Here is a 15,682-nt window from a genome sequence, read left to right as displayed (position 1 = left end):
CACTATCAAAAAGAAAGGTGTGCATAAAAAGAAGCTCATTCCACAAGTGTATGCTAAACAGTTAGCACATAACGCTCTGTCTGTGAGTGATCTTAAATTTTTGAAATCGATTGGATTGAAAGTGAGAAAATAACAATGGTGCTCGAAACAAACAATGAAAAGTTGAATATATTCAATGAACCAGTGCTCGATCATTCTCTCATAAGTTTACATGAGCACACATATAAGCCCTATGGATCACCGCTATTCAGGAATTCGGATGAAATCAGAATTGCAATCAATAATCAAGATGTTATACTAGATATTGCCGAGAGCTTCATTTACATAGAAGGTAAATTCACCCCCAAAGATGTAGCGAAAACATGCTATCTCTCGAATAATGCAATTGCATTTCTCTTTGACGAAATTCGTTATGAAATGGGAGGTGAACAAGTGGCTGTTGTTAGAAAACCTGGGATAACATCTACAATGAAAACCATGATATCATTTGGACAATCTCATGCTAACACATTATTGACATCTGGTTGGGGACTTTCACAATTGAAGCAAGATATCTTGGATACAAACAGTCATGTTTTTAGTGGAAAACTACCACTGAAATATTTGATGGGTTTTGCTGAAGATTACAACAAAAGTATCTTGAATGCCAAACAGGAATTGATTTTGATTATCGCTCGATCATTCAAAAACTCATATATAGGTGAGGTTGATGCTGATTTGGAAATAAATAAAATCGAATGGAAAATAAGGCATATTGTACCAGATGATAAACACAAGCTCAAACTTTTGAGTAGAATAAACAAAAGCGGTCTGAATGCCAAAATCAAGTTGGCGTATCGTATGTGGGACCTCTATGAACTACCATCATTACGTGGGACTTCTTCAGACATATGGGCCATCAAAACAACTAACGCATTGGAAACTCCTCGTTTTGTCATCATCGCATTCCAAAGTACTACCACATCTGAAGATAGAACACAAGATATTACAAAATTCACAACTGCTGATATCAATAGTATTCGAGTATACTTGAATTCTGAAGTTTATCCATATGAGCGTTGGAATTTGAATTTCGATAAAAAACTTGATGCTCCCTGCTTATTATGCTTTTGAGAGTTTCCAGCGAAGTTATTATGATAAAGATATGAGTGAACCTCTGATGGACATTGGACAATTTAGAGAGAATCCACTATTCGTCATCGATTGTTCCCATCAACCGAATGCAACAAAATCATCAACTATTGATATAAAGATTGAGTTTGAGACGAGGAAGACCAAGTTTCCAGACAACACTAAAGTATATGCATTAATTTTGCATGATACAGTTTTAACATACAATGCATTGGATGGTTCAGTTCATAGCAGATATTGACACTTTTTTTTCACTCTATCATGTACTGTTTTATGATCTTTTTTTTTTTTTATTTGTAACTGACTTATATCATGTATTGTATTTTATATCATATTTATTGTTTTGTAATCATTTTCTATTGTATTTCATCAGATTTAAATAAATAAAACATGAAAATAATACAAAGTTTTTTATTTGACATTATTTATGATTCACAGGAACATACAGACTATCTAAAATAACTTCTTCCTCATAATCATCATTTTCGCGACCATCTTCAATTTCCTCTCGATTTTCATCATTCAATTCAAAGTGATGAATAATCCATTCTGGCAAGTATGGTTGGAGGCTATACAGGAATCTTCTTAGGTTCAGTTCAATCATAACCTCACAAAGTTGCCACAATTCCAATTCATTATCCAAAAATTTGTTGCAAACTTCTGCACCACTCCAATAGTTCTCAGCATCACGAAGGCATAATTCGATTTGTTTTTCATCATAGCATACACTCATATCATAAACGCTTGCATGTTCGGCTCCATCACCCAACACCTTCAATTTAGACGACAAATGTTGAACCGATGATTTGAGATCTACAATATCGACCCAATCTTGACTTGCGTACTGCATCCACATCTTTAAATGGTGGAACTGAAATCGAACAAAAAAAAAAACATAAGCAACCTCCAATTTTTCAGTGATATAATACTCACATTCCCATTTTACTTGTAGTTACAAAGTGAGTGTATTCAACTAAGTTAGTAATGTTTATATTTCCATATAATTATCATCTAATATATGAATATTAATAAAACAATAAGAAATTCATTATAATTACTATTATTATTCAATCATATTGAATTTGACTAGAGTTATCGTTTTCACACCAAAAAAAACTTTGTAAGCTATGACCTAAAGAAATTCACTATAAATTATTACTATTATTCAATCATATTGAATTTGACTAGAGATCGCGTTTTCATGCCAGCAAAACTTTGTTGGCTCTGTCCTAAATACATCATCGTATATTTACCACCTGATGAGTTGATACAAGATATATCGTCATCACTGAATTGCAACGAAATACGTTTTGGTAGCCATGTTTTAAATAATTTATCATTGCTCACATCTTGCAAAGTTAATAAAATTGATTTACCAAATCGTGTAGAATAAGTTGACATATTTTTAATTATGTACACTTCATCAATTGGCAATGATGATAAGGCCTTTTGCTCTAGTATTTCAACCTCCTGTACAATCAAATTATTAATTTTATTCAAGTCTACTTTTGAAACGGACATGATGAAAATATATATGAAAATATAAACAATTTCCAACAGACAAATACACTCACCGTCTTCCTTCTATTACGAACTGAATAACACTCTACCAATTGCTAACTGCTGCAGATATATTCGTCTACTGATTTCATAGTGTGCCAGGCATTTCTTTTATATTAAACAGTGTGAGTCACCCCCACCATGAAACCGTGAAAGATTCACATTGCTAGTTGCTATCCACTAGAGATGCCTGACGTCACAGCCAAGCCCATCTCCCAACTTGATGCGATAACAGTTGCCGGTACGAGCAAGCAGTGGTCGTTGCGGTCTCGGAGAGGGTAGACGCTAGGCAAACAGTCCTCGGCTGCCGTTGTGTCACCATGGATAGCGGGGCTAGAGCGAACCTTCATCGCTTCAGGAGAGGTGAGGGCAGACCGATGAATACGCATTACTCTGCCACACGTCGTGGAGTGAACATGTCGCTCTCTAGCCGTTGAACGGTTATTGCTGTGACGTCACTCCACTACTAACTTGGTGCCCTAACACCGATGGAGCATTTATTACTTGGAGGATCTTCGAAGTATGCAGACGTATGTTTGTACATAGACAAACAAGCACATGATGAAACCCTGTACCGTGCATTCTCCTACACACACACATAAACACACAAAATCTCATATGAAAAAAAAAATCTGAACGATCCATGCACCAGACACTTCAAGGTCACAACGCCTTGACTTCACTGCACAACAAAAAAAACTTCACCAAACAACAACCAATAAAAAAAGCAATTAATACGTCATAGTGGTGGGGGAGGCCGAGAATCAGCTGTAAACAACTACTGATTACGGTGTTGTTTTGGCAAAAAAATCACGAATAAGCAATAACTAGTGAGTAGGTGCATTATCGTGATGCGAAAGCCATAAACTGTTTTTCCACAACAACGGATGTTTCTTCGTATTGCTTCTCGCAAGTGTGCATAACTTTTTTGGTCTTGGCTCTCCTGTGCTCTTCTATTGGACGATTGGAGTTTCATTTCGATGTCAACCTATAACTATGATTCATCACTAGTTATGACACTTTTAGGCAAATCTGGATCAACTTTGACGTCATTCCAATCCAAAATGAAAAATTTTTTAATAATAACAAATTTTGACACAATTCCAACAAGTAAATTGTATTTTTTCATAATTTGAATTTTATCTGCCCAAGCTTGGAGTGGTAATACCTCCACAAATGGAAATCAAATATTCTACTGATACGATTTTTTCAGCATTAACGAATTCACTGCCCAGTAAACTACAAAAAAACGTGAATCAGTTAACCTTGTCATTTTTTTTTTTCATTTGTAGATTGGAATTATCACGTCAAGTCCTTATACTTTATCATTCCAAACTGTACAGTGCTCCGTAGATACATTTATGTCAATAGTCTCCATGAATTCAGTAATAATCAAAACATTATCTCAAATGGAACTTTCATTACCACTTCAGTTACCATCAAGCAGTCGATTTTTTTCATGAATAATAAACTGAATGCAGTTATTGCTATTATGTAAAATTCACAATGCTAGGAGAACTACTTTTAGTGAGAAGTTCGATTTTCATTTGTGGAGAATATAGTTTTATCCAAGGTCCTACAGTTAGATGACAGTTTTCTATAAAAAATAAACCAGATTCAGTGTGGGGTATTGTCTACATATTTGTTTTTGCCAATTATTTTCAATTCCGAGGATTGAAATGAACCCCCTCAATCTGCCTGAGCCTACAGTTATAATACGTATTTTCAAATTGTACATACAACCTCTCTAGAATATGTTTGTTTGTGATGCTTAGTATTATTATTCCAAGTCCCCAAGTGAAATATTTCAACAACATAAACTGTACTTACATTTTTCCAATTTTAAAGACGTTAAGTATCTGCATCATTAATTAATGTTTGTTTTGATATGTATTTATATAGGATAAATATTTTTGAATTCACGCAGTAAATTATCGAGGTCAACTAAAAAAATGCACACTCTATCCATTACAATTTTTTCAGATTGTAAAAAAGGTCGATAAAACCACATGAAATGATTTTGGTCATATCATAGATAAAATAAAATACTTTCGCAAACTTGAAGCAAAGAAGCCACTACGATTTGTAAAAGACAGTTGACAAGACTTTGTTAATGATTATCTAAAGAATTCAAAATGAAACACCAAAATAACAAACGTAGCTAAATATTATGTTCCACATGCATTCAGTCCTACGAACATTCATGGACGTTTAACGATACATTTACATTAATTGAATAGACACATTCTCAGCTGCATTATCCATTCGATTATCTATTTCGACAACTGCTGATTTAAATAGTATGCTGGTATAGCGGAAGTTAGAAGTTGTGCCATTACAACAAAGGCACCTGGTAAGTACTTTTTCTAAAATATACTTCAATACTTCTTGAATACGACAAATGTATAATAATTTGGAAGTCATTCTTGAATGGCAACAAAACCAATTAGTACTCATCATTTTATCATACTGAATCCTTCCTATTCTTCTTTATCTCTAGACTAGAGATCCGCTCCGGCTCCGCACGGGTGTAATGCTGATATTACATACAAATTCACTCACCGGAAATTTAAAGACATAGAGAAACATTATTCTTAAATCCAACTGGGGAGCCAGCCACGCCCCAGTCTACAACATCTACAACATAACTTCCTAAACGAACCCAAATACAAAATTTCAGCCTCCGAAAATATAGTGGTATCTACGGAGAAACAATGATGAAATAGAAATTTTCATATGTAAACGTGCCCTTTTATTCCCAGGGTAGGTGTTCCAGTGGGAATATTCAAAAATGCTTTCTCAATACGCATCTAAGACCTGAGAAGCTTTCCTAGGAGTAACCAGTACGAGGAAAGAGAGATGAATGAGTGAATGTTAAGTAAGTAACTTTCGCATTTATTAGAATAGATATCAAATGTACCTCTGATTATAGTGCTTGTAATTCAATTTAAATAGTGAGTCAACATTTGTTTTCAAATAAGAGTAAATAAGTACCAATACTTCATGAAAAATACCAATTAAATAAATTCACTACAACTCAGTAGGTGGTTTTTTAGCAGACTGTATATATTAAGGTTACTGATATATTAGAAATACTTTCACTGTACTTTTTCATGACACACCTTGGTGAGTTGAGCATATAGATGCGCCGGCAGATTTTTAGACACTGGTAGAGAGGCGATAAGTTCCTCGTTTTGTGGTACCACACACGCACGCCCGATACTCGAAGGTACTCGTGTCAATATAATACATACAGTGTGATACAAAATAAATGAGTTTAAATGAAAATTGAACATACCGCCAAAGTTTACCGAATACTATAAGTTGGTTCACTCCAAGGAATTCGTTTGTCGGTACGGCTCAGGATTGCATTTTTTGCGATTTCCATAAATCATATCGCCGACAGACGATGTCCGGAAGCCGCCGGCCGCATGACAGTTATACGAGGGCAGTTCCTATTCGCGATATCTACAGGGGACGTTCCGAAGTGAAACTTCGCTTGCTCGGTTGTATCAGACAGATAAACAAAGATACGAAAGTAGTTGTTTGTCGATCAACTTCTAGAAACATGATAGATAAACTCATGAATAAATGATCTAAGAAACAGAGCAGAGTGATTTACTGATGAAATGATAAACATACGTTCAGAAAAACATGTTTTATCAACAAAAATAATACAATTATATAATGTTATATGTTTATAAATGATTTAAAATATTCAATTTTACATTGCATGATTTATGTTTCCTAACAATCTTCATGTCCTGGTTCATGAATTTTAAAGTAAAGTATATCCGAACTCTTGTATATAAAGATATATAATAATCGAAGGGGAATTTTTGACATGGATGTGAGAAAAGATTTTCGAATATTTTGTTTTCAAATACTGTCCAATTCCCTTCTCACTGCCGATTTTATCAAAATTTTCAATAAATATGTTTTCCATCTCTATTACATGGTCAACAATATCTCTTGATGGTACGGTTAATCCACCAAACGATGATTTGTCGGTACTGTAAGCCTTTAGCTTACAGAAAATTACATCTTGATCAAGAAGGTTTTCTGAGGATTTGCTAAAATGTATGCAAATGTCACACGAATGTTGCAAGCCAACTTGACTTTCATTTTTTGAAAATTATTTGGATAAATGTGGTCATTATTAAGTTTAGGAGCCAATTTATATTGTTTAGTTCTATCATAATTATACATTGTTTCTATGTAATGTTTTCTTGTTTCTCTACCCTGAAGTAAAAACTGATAGGAAACAAATTGTTTCGTGTCGACTTCAGTAAGTGCGGGATATCAAACAAATATACAAGTTTATGATCGTCTATCAGAAATATGGGATTTTCGTCTGTAACATTCAAAGTTTTCACAAACTTCTGAAAATTTGAACCCTGATCGGAAACCACCCCCATGACATTTAGGCCTATACTTTTGCATCTTCGTACCGTTTTGAACAAAATATCTTTCAAATCATCAGAAGTTGCTGATGTCTTATAGAAAAAGTATGCAAGTGGTATTTTCCAATTGCTTGCCAAACCTCTGACCATTACTGTTAGAGCACTACTTGCTATGTCAGTAGAGGTCCCATTCAAACTCGTTTGGAAACCTACTATTTTGTCTCTGGAAATATCATAATAAAGATGAGATTTCAAAGATATTTCGTCTAGGCATAAAATACAATCTCTTTCTTTCTCCTTCATGAGCCCAATCCTGAATTCAATAACACGAAAAATAAAATCGTTGAAGCCTGGTTCAACAATCCAATTTTTCGTGAAACGATGAAGTGTACTTTTTGACGGTAATCTACAAATTGTTGAAAATTTTTTGTACGCTTTCGGACCAAGAAAATAAACAGTCAATGCAAACTGTTTGAATTCGTCACTATACCTGGCCCTTTTGGTGCTTTATTTATCAAAGAAAGCTGTGCTTTCAAGAGCTTAAAATATTGCTCAGGATATTTTCGATCCAGAAACTTGAAAACATCATCCAGAGTAATTCCGGTTTCGTCCAGTGCTCTTTTCGATGTTGAAGCTACTGTTTTTCTCTAGTGATACATTTTTTTTCGTAATGCCACTTTTCTTGGAGTTCCCGAAGAAAGTTTAGCAGATGTTTGGCTGCATTCATCTAAAAGAAAGATGTACGTACTTTCAATAATTGTTTTCTTGTCATCGTTTTTGTTTCCGAAGCATATAAAAATATATCAAGTAAGTATATAATATAACGAAAAGATATTTCACCTCGTGATCCGTTTGAACCTGAGCATCAATGTAAATAAAATCCTTGCTAGTACACGGCAATGGCATCATCATCTGGAAGGTTTAAACAACAAAATTGATATTGTAAATTTCATATGTTAAAAAGTGGAATAAGATTTTTTCATCATTTGAATCTATAAACTTCACTGAACCAACCTTTCTGAGCACCATCTTGAGGCAGACGCAATGAAGGAACAGCATAGCTATGAATACGAGAATTCACAATATCATCGGCTCTAAAATGTAAGCTGCAATTTTAATTCTATTGTGACTCTGCTCTGGGGTAAGATTAGCATATCTATGATTCCCAATGAAGCCTAATACATTTTTCCAACGTTGACACCTAAAAAAAATTCAAGTATATCAATCGATAAACTGAACATTTTGAAAAAGATTGAAATGAGTTTGGATTGGCAAATGCCGGCGGTATATTTCGTTATGAATAATTTTATACAACAAAACCATAAAAGGTATAGATAGGTAAAATAAAAATTAATGGTGAATATATTGAATGCATACCTTTCACTGTACTTTGGGCAGCGGAAAAACGAAATACCTGGGCTTCCCACCGTACTCAGACAACCATCCACTGAGCAATACGTCGACATTTTCACAAAATAAATATTTCGAACTCCGAACGAACACAACACAATCACAATACCAAAGTTTACCGATTCTGTAGTCTTTGACAATACCAAACAATACGGACAACCTTTATATCTCGTGTGCCGACGAGAACTGGTAACTTCAAGCGACACACTGTACTACCTCGGCTGGTAATTACCCGCTGTCGCTAGCGGGCGGCGAGATTTCTCAGATGTCGAAAAATGAGCGAGTGACACGTCTTATAGTATTCTGTAGTCTTTGATACCGCCCACCTAAAATGGTCACATTTTATGTACCGAGATTATATTGTAAATAAAAAATAATGAGAAAGCAAAACTGTGATATTACTACTATTAAGTGTAAAAGAATAACGTTAAAAACTAATTGAGAAAATAGAAAATATTGTTTTAGATATTATCTGAAAGCGGGCAAACCTGAGTGACGGGTCGCTTTAATTTTGTGCTAGCTGTTTTGATACTCACAACGCGAGTGACTCCATCTCTCCCTGGGTAAATTTGAGTTATTCTCCCTAAGTTCCACTTCAATGGTGGAGTTAAGTCATTTTTAACCAAGACCATGGTACCACGTCAATGGACGAAGAGGGCTCTGTCCATTTCTTTCGCTGCATAAGTGTATGCAGATATTCATTATGCCATCTTTTCCAGAATGACTGATGCATTTGCTGGAGTAGTTGCCACCTTGATAGGTGCGAGAGTTTCACGTGTCTCAGATCAGAGTCGGGGGCAGAATTGAGTGGTTCAAGGGTGAGAAAATGTGCAGGAGTTAAAGCCTGTAAATCATTGGCGTCCGAGCTGATGGAGCATAAAGGGCGAGAATTTAATACAGCCTCAATCTGTACTAAAACAGTATTCATTTCTTCGTAAGTGAGAAGTTGAGAACCTATAACGCGAAACAAGTGAGTTTTCAGAACTTTGATTTGAGACTCCAAAGACCTCCAAAATTGGGAGCTTTAGGACAGTTGGAATGAAACTGTAAATCATTTTCTTGAGAAACAGTTTGAGCAATAGACTTAAAATATGTGGATGCGCCAATAAAATTTGAACCAGAATCACTGTAAAGATGATTGCAACGTCCTCGACGAGCTATGAATCGGCGAAGAGCTGCAAGAAAAGCTTCCGAAGGTAAATCAGAGACCAGTTCTATATGAACTGCTTTTATGACCATACATACAAAAATGCAAATGTAGGCCTTGTGAGTTTTTGCTCCGCGCATTCGTTTGAGCGTGATATGAAGGGGACCAGCCATATCAACGCCGGTATGGACAAAGGGTTTAGCTTGAGAAATGCGCTGAGGAGGAGGAGGCCCATAATGGGTTGACGAGATGAAGGGTTGAGCTTGAAACATTTTGAGAGGATCGAGCGAATAGTGCGCTTCGGAGCGAGAATCCAATATCTCTGCACGAGAAGATGATGGAGAGTTTGTAAGCCTGGGTGCAAATATTGTGCGTGAGTATGTTTAATGAGGAGATAAGTGAAGCGATGAGAACTGGGAAGGAGAATAGGGTGTTTCAGATCCTTAGCTAAGGAGGAATTTTGCAATCTTCCGCCCACCCTGAGGATTCCCAGAGAATCAATGAATGGAGTTAATTTTCTTAAATATTTTGGGAGAAATTTATTTTGTTTCAAGAGAGTAATTTCATTGGAGAAAGATTGATATTGCACAAACTTTATCAAATGAGTAAGGGCTGAATCTAATTCAGAGGGGAGAAGAAAATCAGAGTTTTGTTTAGAGACATTTCGAGAGTTATTAATAAAGCGAAGAATGTACGCGAGAATTCTTTGAATTTTGAGAAAGGAGCTTAAATTAGTAAGAAGAACAGTAATAAAATGAGGGGTTGAATTGGTAAGAAGAACAGTAATAAAATGAGGGGTTGAAGTAGTAATGAGAACAGTTTTCCGGGATTCTTCTTGAGTTTCCGAAATCTCGGAGGAATTAGCACCTATATCAGAAGGCCAAAAATTTTCAGGAAGAGTCAACCAGTACGGTCCCGCCCACCATAGCCTATTACTAAGCAAATCGTGCGGAAGCGAGCCACGCGAACCAACATCAGCTGGGTTATAACTGAGATCTGAAATGTCGCCAGTGAGAAGTAGATAATTCCTGAATCTGAGCCACTCCATTGGCAACAAAAGTGCACCATTTATGAGGAGATGAATATAACCACGAAAGCACAATGGTAGAATCCGTCTATGCTGCAAAACTCTCGACTTGAATTTGGGATTCAATAATCCTGAGAGTATAACTCAAAAGCTTCTTCAATAACAAGGCTGCACAAAGTTCGAGACGGGGGATAGAAAGCTTCTTTACAGGGGCTACTCGCGACTTCCCTGCGACAAAATGGACAGATATAGAACCATCGGCCTGAACACAACGCAGATATACAACACTGGCATATCCTCGTTCAGAGCCGTCACAAAACGCATGCACAGTACATGAGAGAGACTTTTTTGATACAATGTTCCTAGGAATATTTAATTGAGAAATATGAGAGAGTTCACTAAGAACTTTTGTTCCAGACAGAAGAAATATGCTTAGGAGGAGTTTCATCCCATCCTAGTCCAGAGATCCATAATTGTTGCAAGAGGGTCTTGAGAAGAAAAGTGAGAGGAGTTAAAAAACCAAGAGGGTCGAAGATGCGAGCCAATTGAGAGAGAATATCGCGTTTTGTGTATGTGTGGTAGGAGTGACATGATAAGAGAATAAATCAGAGATAGGGTTCCACTGGAGGCCAAGGATTTTGATAACGGAGGCAGAATCTTTATCAAAAGAGAGGGGTTTATGAGAAGATGGTCATGAGGTAAATGAGAGAGAAGTTCGGGAACATTACAGGCCCAAATTGACCTTTAGCTAGTAAGGAAATTAACTGAGTTTGAAGAATTTGAGCATCACCTGTAGAGGTTCCTCTTCAGAAAATCGCCAGAGAATTTTCTGGTAGGGTGTGTGAGAGGGATGAATGGGAATTTGACGGTACATCTGTTTGATGTCCGCAGTGAAAACTATAGAAGGCAAACGAAAGCGAAGGAGAATTGCAAAAAGATCATTTTGCAATTTGGGACCAGGGAAAAGTTATCTTTGAGAGATTGAGAGTTGAGATCTTTAGTTTTAAGCATCAACACAACTCGGAGCTTAGTGCTAAGACTATCAGGTCTCAAAACACAAAAGTGAGGAATATATTACGAGTAAAGTAAGACAGTTTATGAGAATTTATGAGAGACAGTGACCTGATTTTAAATAGTCCTGCATGAAGACATTATATTCTTTCCTGAGATCAGGGTTGTTGATGAGTTTACGTTCCAGGGAGTGAAACCTACGGCGAGCAATATCTCTTGAACCATTGAAAGAGGGAAGGGACTTAAAGGGAAGTTGAACCTGAAATCGACCATTTTCCAAAATTTGAAAAGTTTCCTGAAATGAGTTTCAACAGAATCATCTTCGAGAGGAATGGGAAGATCATCTGAGACTTGTTCTAACTCCCAGAAACGAGTTACACAAGTTTCTAGAGAAATATCGGTGGTAGCAAAAAATGAGGAGGTGTGATTACTATGAGATGCAGATGGAACTTTACCCAAGATCACCCAACCAAAACAGGTTTCAAGGGCAACGGGCTTTTCCACACCACTGGAAATAGTTTTTCCTGTAAAAAGTGAGCCAAAAATATCAGCACCAAGAAGTATATCTACAGGTGCAGATATGTTGAACTGAGAATCTGCCAATGACAATTTCAAGAATTGAGAAAAATTTGAGACAATTAAACGCTCATTTTCATATCTCTGTTTCAAATTATTGTAAGCATTTAAATAATTTTGAGCAGTTAAAGGGGTACGTTTAACAAGAGCTAGAGGTTCATTTTGCAAAGAAGAAATGAGATAATTAAATTTATCAATGTGAGTTAATGAACTATTATTGTGAATAAGGGAATCATAGGTGTCTATAAAAGTTTGCCAATTCTTTGGATCTCCACTGAACTTTGGCAATTCAATTTTGAGTAATTTGACATTTTTACTAATGACAGGAGAAACATTTGGCGAATTACTCAATGTAGAAAAAAGCTGCGTATAGATTGTTTGGATTTCATAAAATTCGTCCATAAACAAACTGTTTATGTTGGGAGGCAAGATCATCACTGTCTGTCAAGGCTAATAAAGCAGTTATATTACTGTGAATTTCCTGAAATGCATCTTTTATCGTATCAATATGTTTACTTTTCAATTTACTAATTTCAACTTGCCTTAGGGCAATATATTGTTTTATTTTCTTTGCATCCGCCATTTTAGATCAACAAAGACCGAGAAAATAACAAATTCACAGTGTATTTACGAAGAACCAAAAAAAATGTGGAGAAATAGAAAAAACGAAGTCAAATGTTTCTGTTTAAAATCTGTTTTTTCGTTAACCAGCTGTCGCACCCTACGAACGACAACCCTCAGAAGTCGAAACTTGTGCGAGCTAAGGATTAACGAGGTCTTACCTTTTAACGTGTGATTCCTAACACGGAAAAACTCAAGGTTGTGTTCAATGACGAGGTACCAGAGTCTTTTTATATATATGAGCGATGATAATGAGAAAAGAGTTTCAATTTATTCAATTATATAAAAGTTATTACACAATAGAGATGGTATACAATGAGTATGAGAAAAGTGTATTTATTTTCAAAGAGAACAATTCAAACTCATATGAGAGATAAATAATGTAAACACAATATTATTTTAATATGTGCGAGTAAGAGATTATAGAGATTGTATAAACGAGAGAGTATATACTATATTACTACGTATTACTATGTATGAGTATCTATTCAGTCATCTACCAGCGAGAATTGAGAATTAAAGCGACTTTTCTCCTGAACAAAACATTCACCGGTAAAAAACCAAACGTGAATAACATATTGCCAGAAACTGAGTTGAGCGTTCGTATCTAAAGAGAAATACGAATTTAAATCGAGAGAAATACGAATTTTATACGTATGACTTGAAAAAAATAACAATAGCAATGCTATTACTACCAATAATAATCCCGGTTCGATTGGACTAAAAAATAGGTGGTGTTTTAGCAGACTGTATATAATAAGGTTACTGATATATTAGAAATAATTTCACTGTATTGTACTTTTTCATGACATACTTTGGTGAGTTGAGCATATAGAAGCGCCGGCAGATTTTTAGACACTGGTAGAGAGGCGATAAGTCCTCGTTTTGTGGTACCACACACGCACGCCCGATACTCGAAAGTACTCGTGTCAATATAATACATAAAGTGTGATACAAAATAAATGAGTTTAAATGATAATGGAACACTCAGTTAGTTCGATATAATCATAATCAAAGAAATGCATAATAATTTGAGTAAATGACATTTTTTCAAAACATTTTTCTAAAATTCGATGAAAAAAGCTAACGAATGACAGTCAGTGATGCGCGTCCGTGCTATTTTGAAAATCCCATTCAAAGCAAAAATCCAGGCTGTAACCAACAGTTATAAGTCGGTTTAAAACAATTCCCATGTTTTTAGAAATGAACCTGAAATTGGCGGCCAGAGTTAGCGGCAGAAAATACTTTGTGAATGGCAGAGGCGGCAAAATGAAAAATTATCATGGCCAAGGGCTTTCATAATTAACTTTCGCCATTTACAAAGTATTTTCGGTCGCTAACTCCAGTCGCCAGCTTCAGGGTCATGTTTGCTTGAATTAACTCGCTATATATTAAATAAATCAATTGTTTTGTTGCGCTGTAAAGAAAAGTGAACTGAAGAGTCGGAGTCAAAAAGTGTGGTTAGGTAGAGTCAATTTCTGTTAAATACAACTGAAAAAATTTAAACATATCTATCTAAACCACTCTTTATAATTCTGGTAGTTCGAACTGTTTGTCCTGCAATCGCATTGTATAAGGTACACGATTGAATAGACTCAGAAGGTCACGGGTACGGCTACAAGAAACCTGTTGGAATGCTGCAAATGTAGAGAATGCAGGAGTGTACAACTCAGCCTACACTAAAATTTCCACTCTATGACTCACTTACCAGTCTGGTCTAATCCGATGGTGATGTTATCCACAAAAAAGCACTATTATCACTCACATTCACTATAAATCACCTTCACCAGCACTCACACAAATCTGTCAACTTCCAAAACAATTGATATGCTAAAGCACTGACAACTCTTCACAATTCACTACATGCAAACACGCACTCGAAAACGAAAAATTCACCTATTAGGAAGATGCTACATTTGTCGTTTTAATCCAATAACAGTAATTTCGAACTGAAATGCCAGATGCTTGAGGTAACGTAAACGTTGAAGAAACGGAAAGGACGGAGAACCGGTGTTTTGAGAGAGGGGATTCCGAGTCATTTGTTGAATAATCGGATCTGTTCAAGGTTGTGTTGCGACGAGGTTAGTTCATATACTTACTGGCTTGTGGTTGGAACATCGGCATATGACGGTGGAACTTATTAATAGACACTTGTATATGGTGCCCGAAAATGAGGATGCAGTTTTGAAGTTGATTGATAGTGTGAGGAGAATTTCAAAATCTAATTTTCTTGACATACAGGGATTTTCATTTTTATTGAAGGAAACCAAACGAATATGCTGAAAGAAATGACATATAAGTTTTACAAAAAAAATAAAAATAAATGTAATTAACATATAATACCTATACCAACGGAATTACTAAATATTATATTTATGGTAAAAAAGATGATGGCATTCCCCTAAGAAGACGCCATCAATGGGATCGACAGAAGACTCAATCCCAAATATCAAGGATAAACGAGGCTCCCCAAGGCGGTCAGTTGGGAAGCCAAGCTTCGACATCCTCTGCCTATCACTGCAGCTTCCAATACAAGACAATTCAATGGATTTGTGATCTAACAACAGACATTGCTGTTTCGATCCACCTGGTATCATCAGTGGTGCTAGGCTGAACCACTGAACCGTCGTGAAATGAACAAGCCTGAAAAGTGAAGTTGTTGTCCAAACGTCTATGGATTATTTGTTGTCGGGAAGTATAACTGTGGAACGAAGGATTTGGAATGCACACGTCTATAAATATGCATCGCTTTTCGATTCATTATTTAAAGTTGTTATAGCTTCTCCCAAGTCCACT

General features: G+C 35.9%; 1 long non-coding RNA gene across 2 annotated transcripts in view; it reads right to left on the bottom strand.

Annotated features, from left to right (window-relative positions):
• Positions 1-14,925, bottom strand: part of LOC111509725 (uncharacterized) — a 524,725-nt gene extending 509,800 nt beyond the window's left edge. The window contains exon 1 of one of the 2 annotated variants that reach the window (XR_012464121.1): positions 14,595-14,925. This is a non-coding gene — a long non-coding RNA (uncharacterized lncRNA). The remainder of the gene's footprint in view (positions 1-14,594) is intronic. The other variant, XR_012464120.1, reaches the window with a different exon arrangement.
• Between the last annotated feature and the right edge of the window lie 757 nt (positions 14,926-15,682).

The sequence above is a fragment of the Leptinotarsa decemlineata genome, unplaced genomic scaffold, assembly GCF_025532065.1.
Source record: "Leptinotarsa decemlineata unplaced genomic scaffold, Ldec_3_MD MMD2_P_RNA_scaffold_5, whole genome shotgun sequence".
Classification (NCBI taxonomy): domain Eukaryota; kingdom Metazoa; phylum Arthropoda; class Insecta; order Coleoptera; family Chrysomelidae; genus Leptinotarsa; species Leptinotarsa decemlineata.
This window is presented reverse-complemented; position numbering and strand designations above follow the sequence as displayed.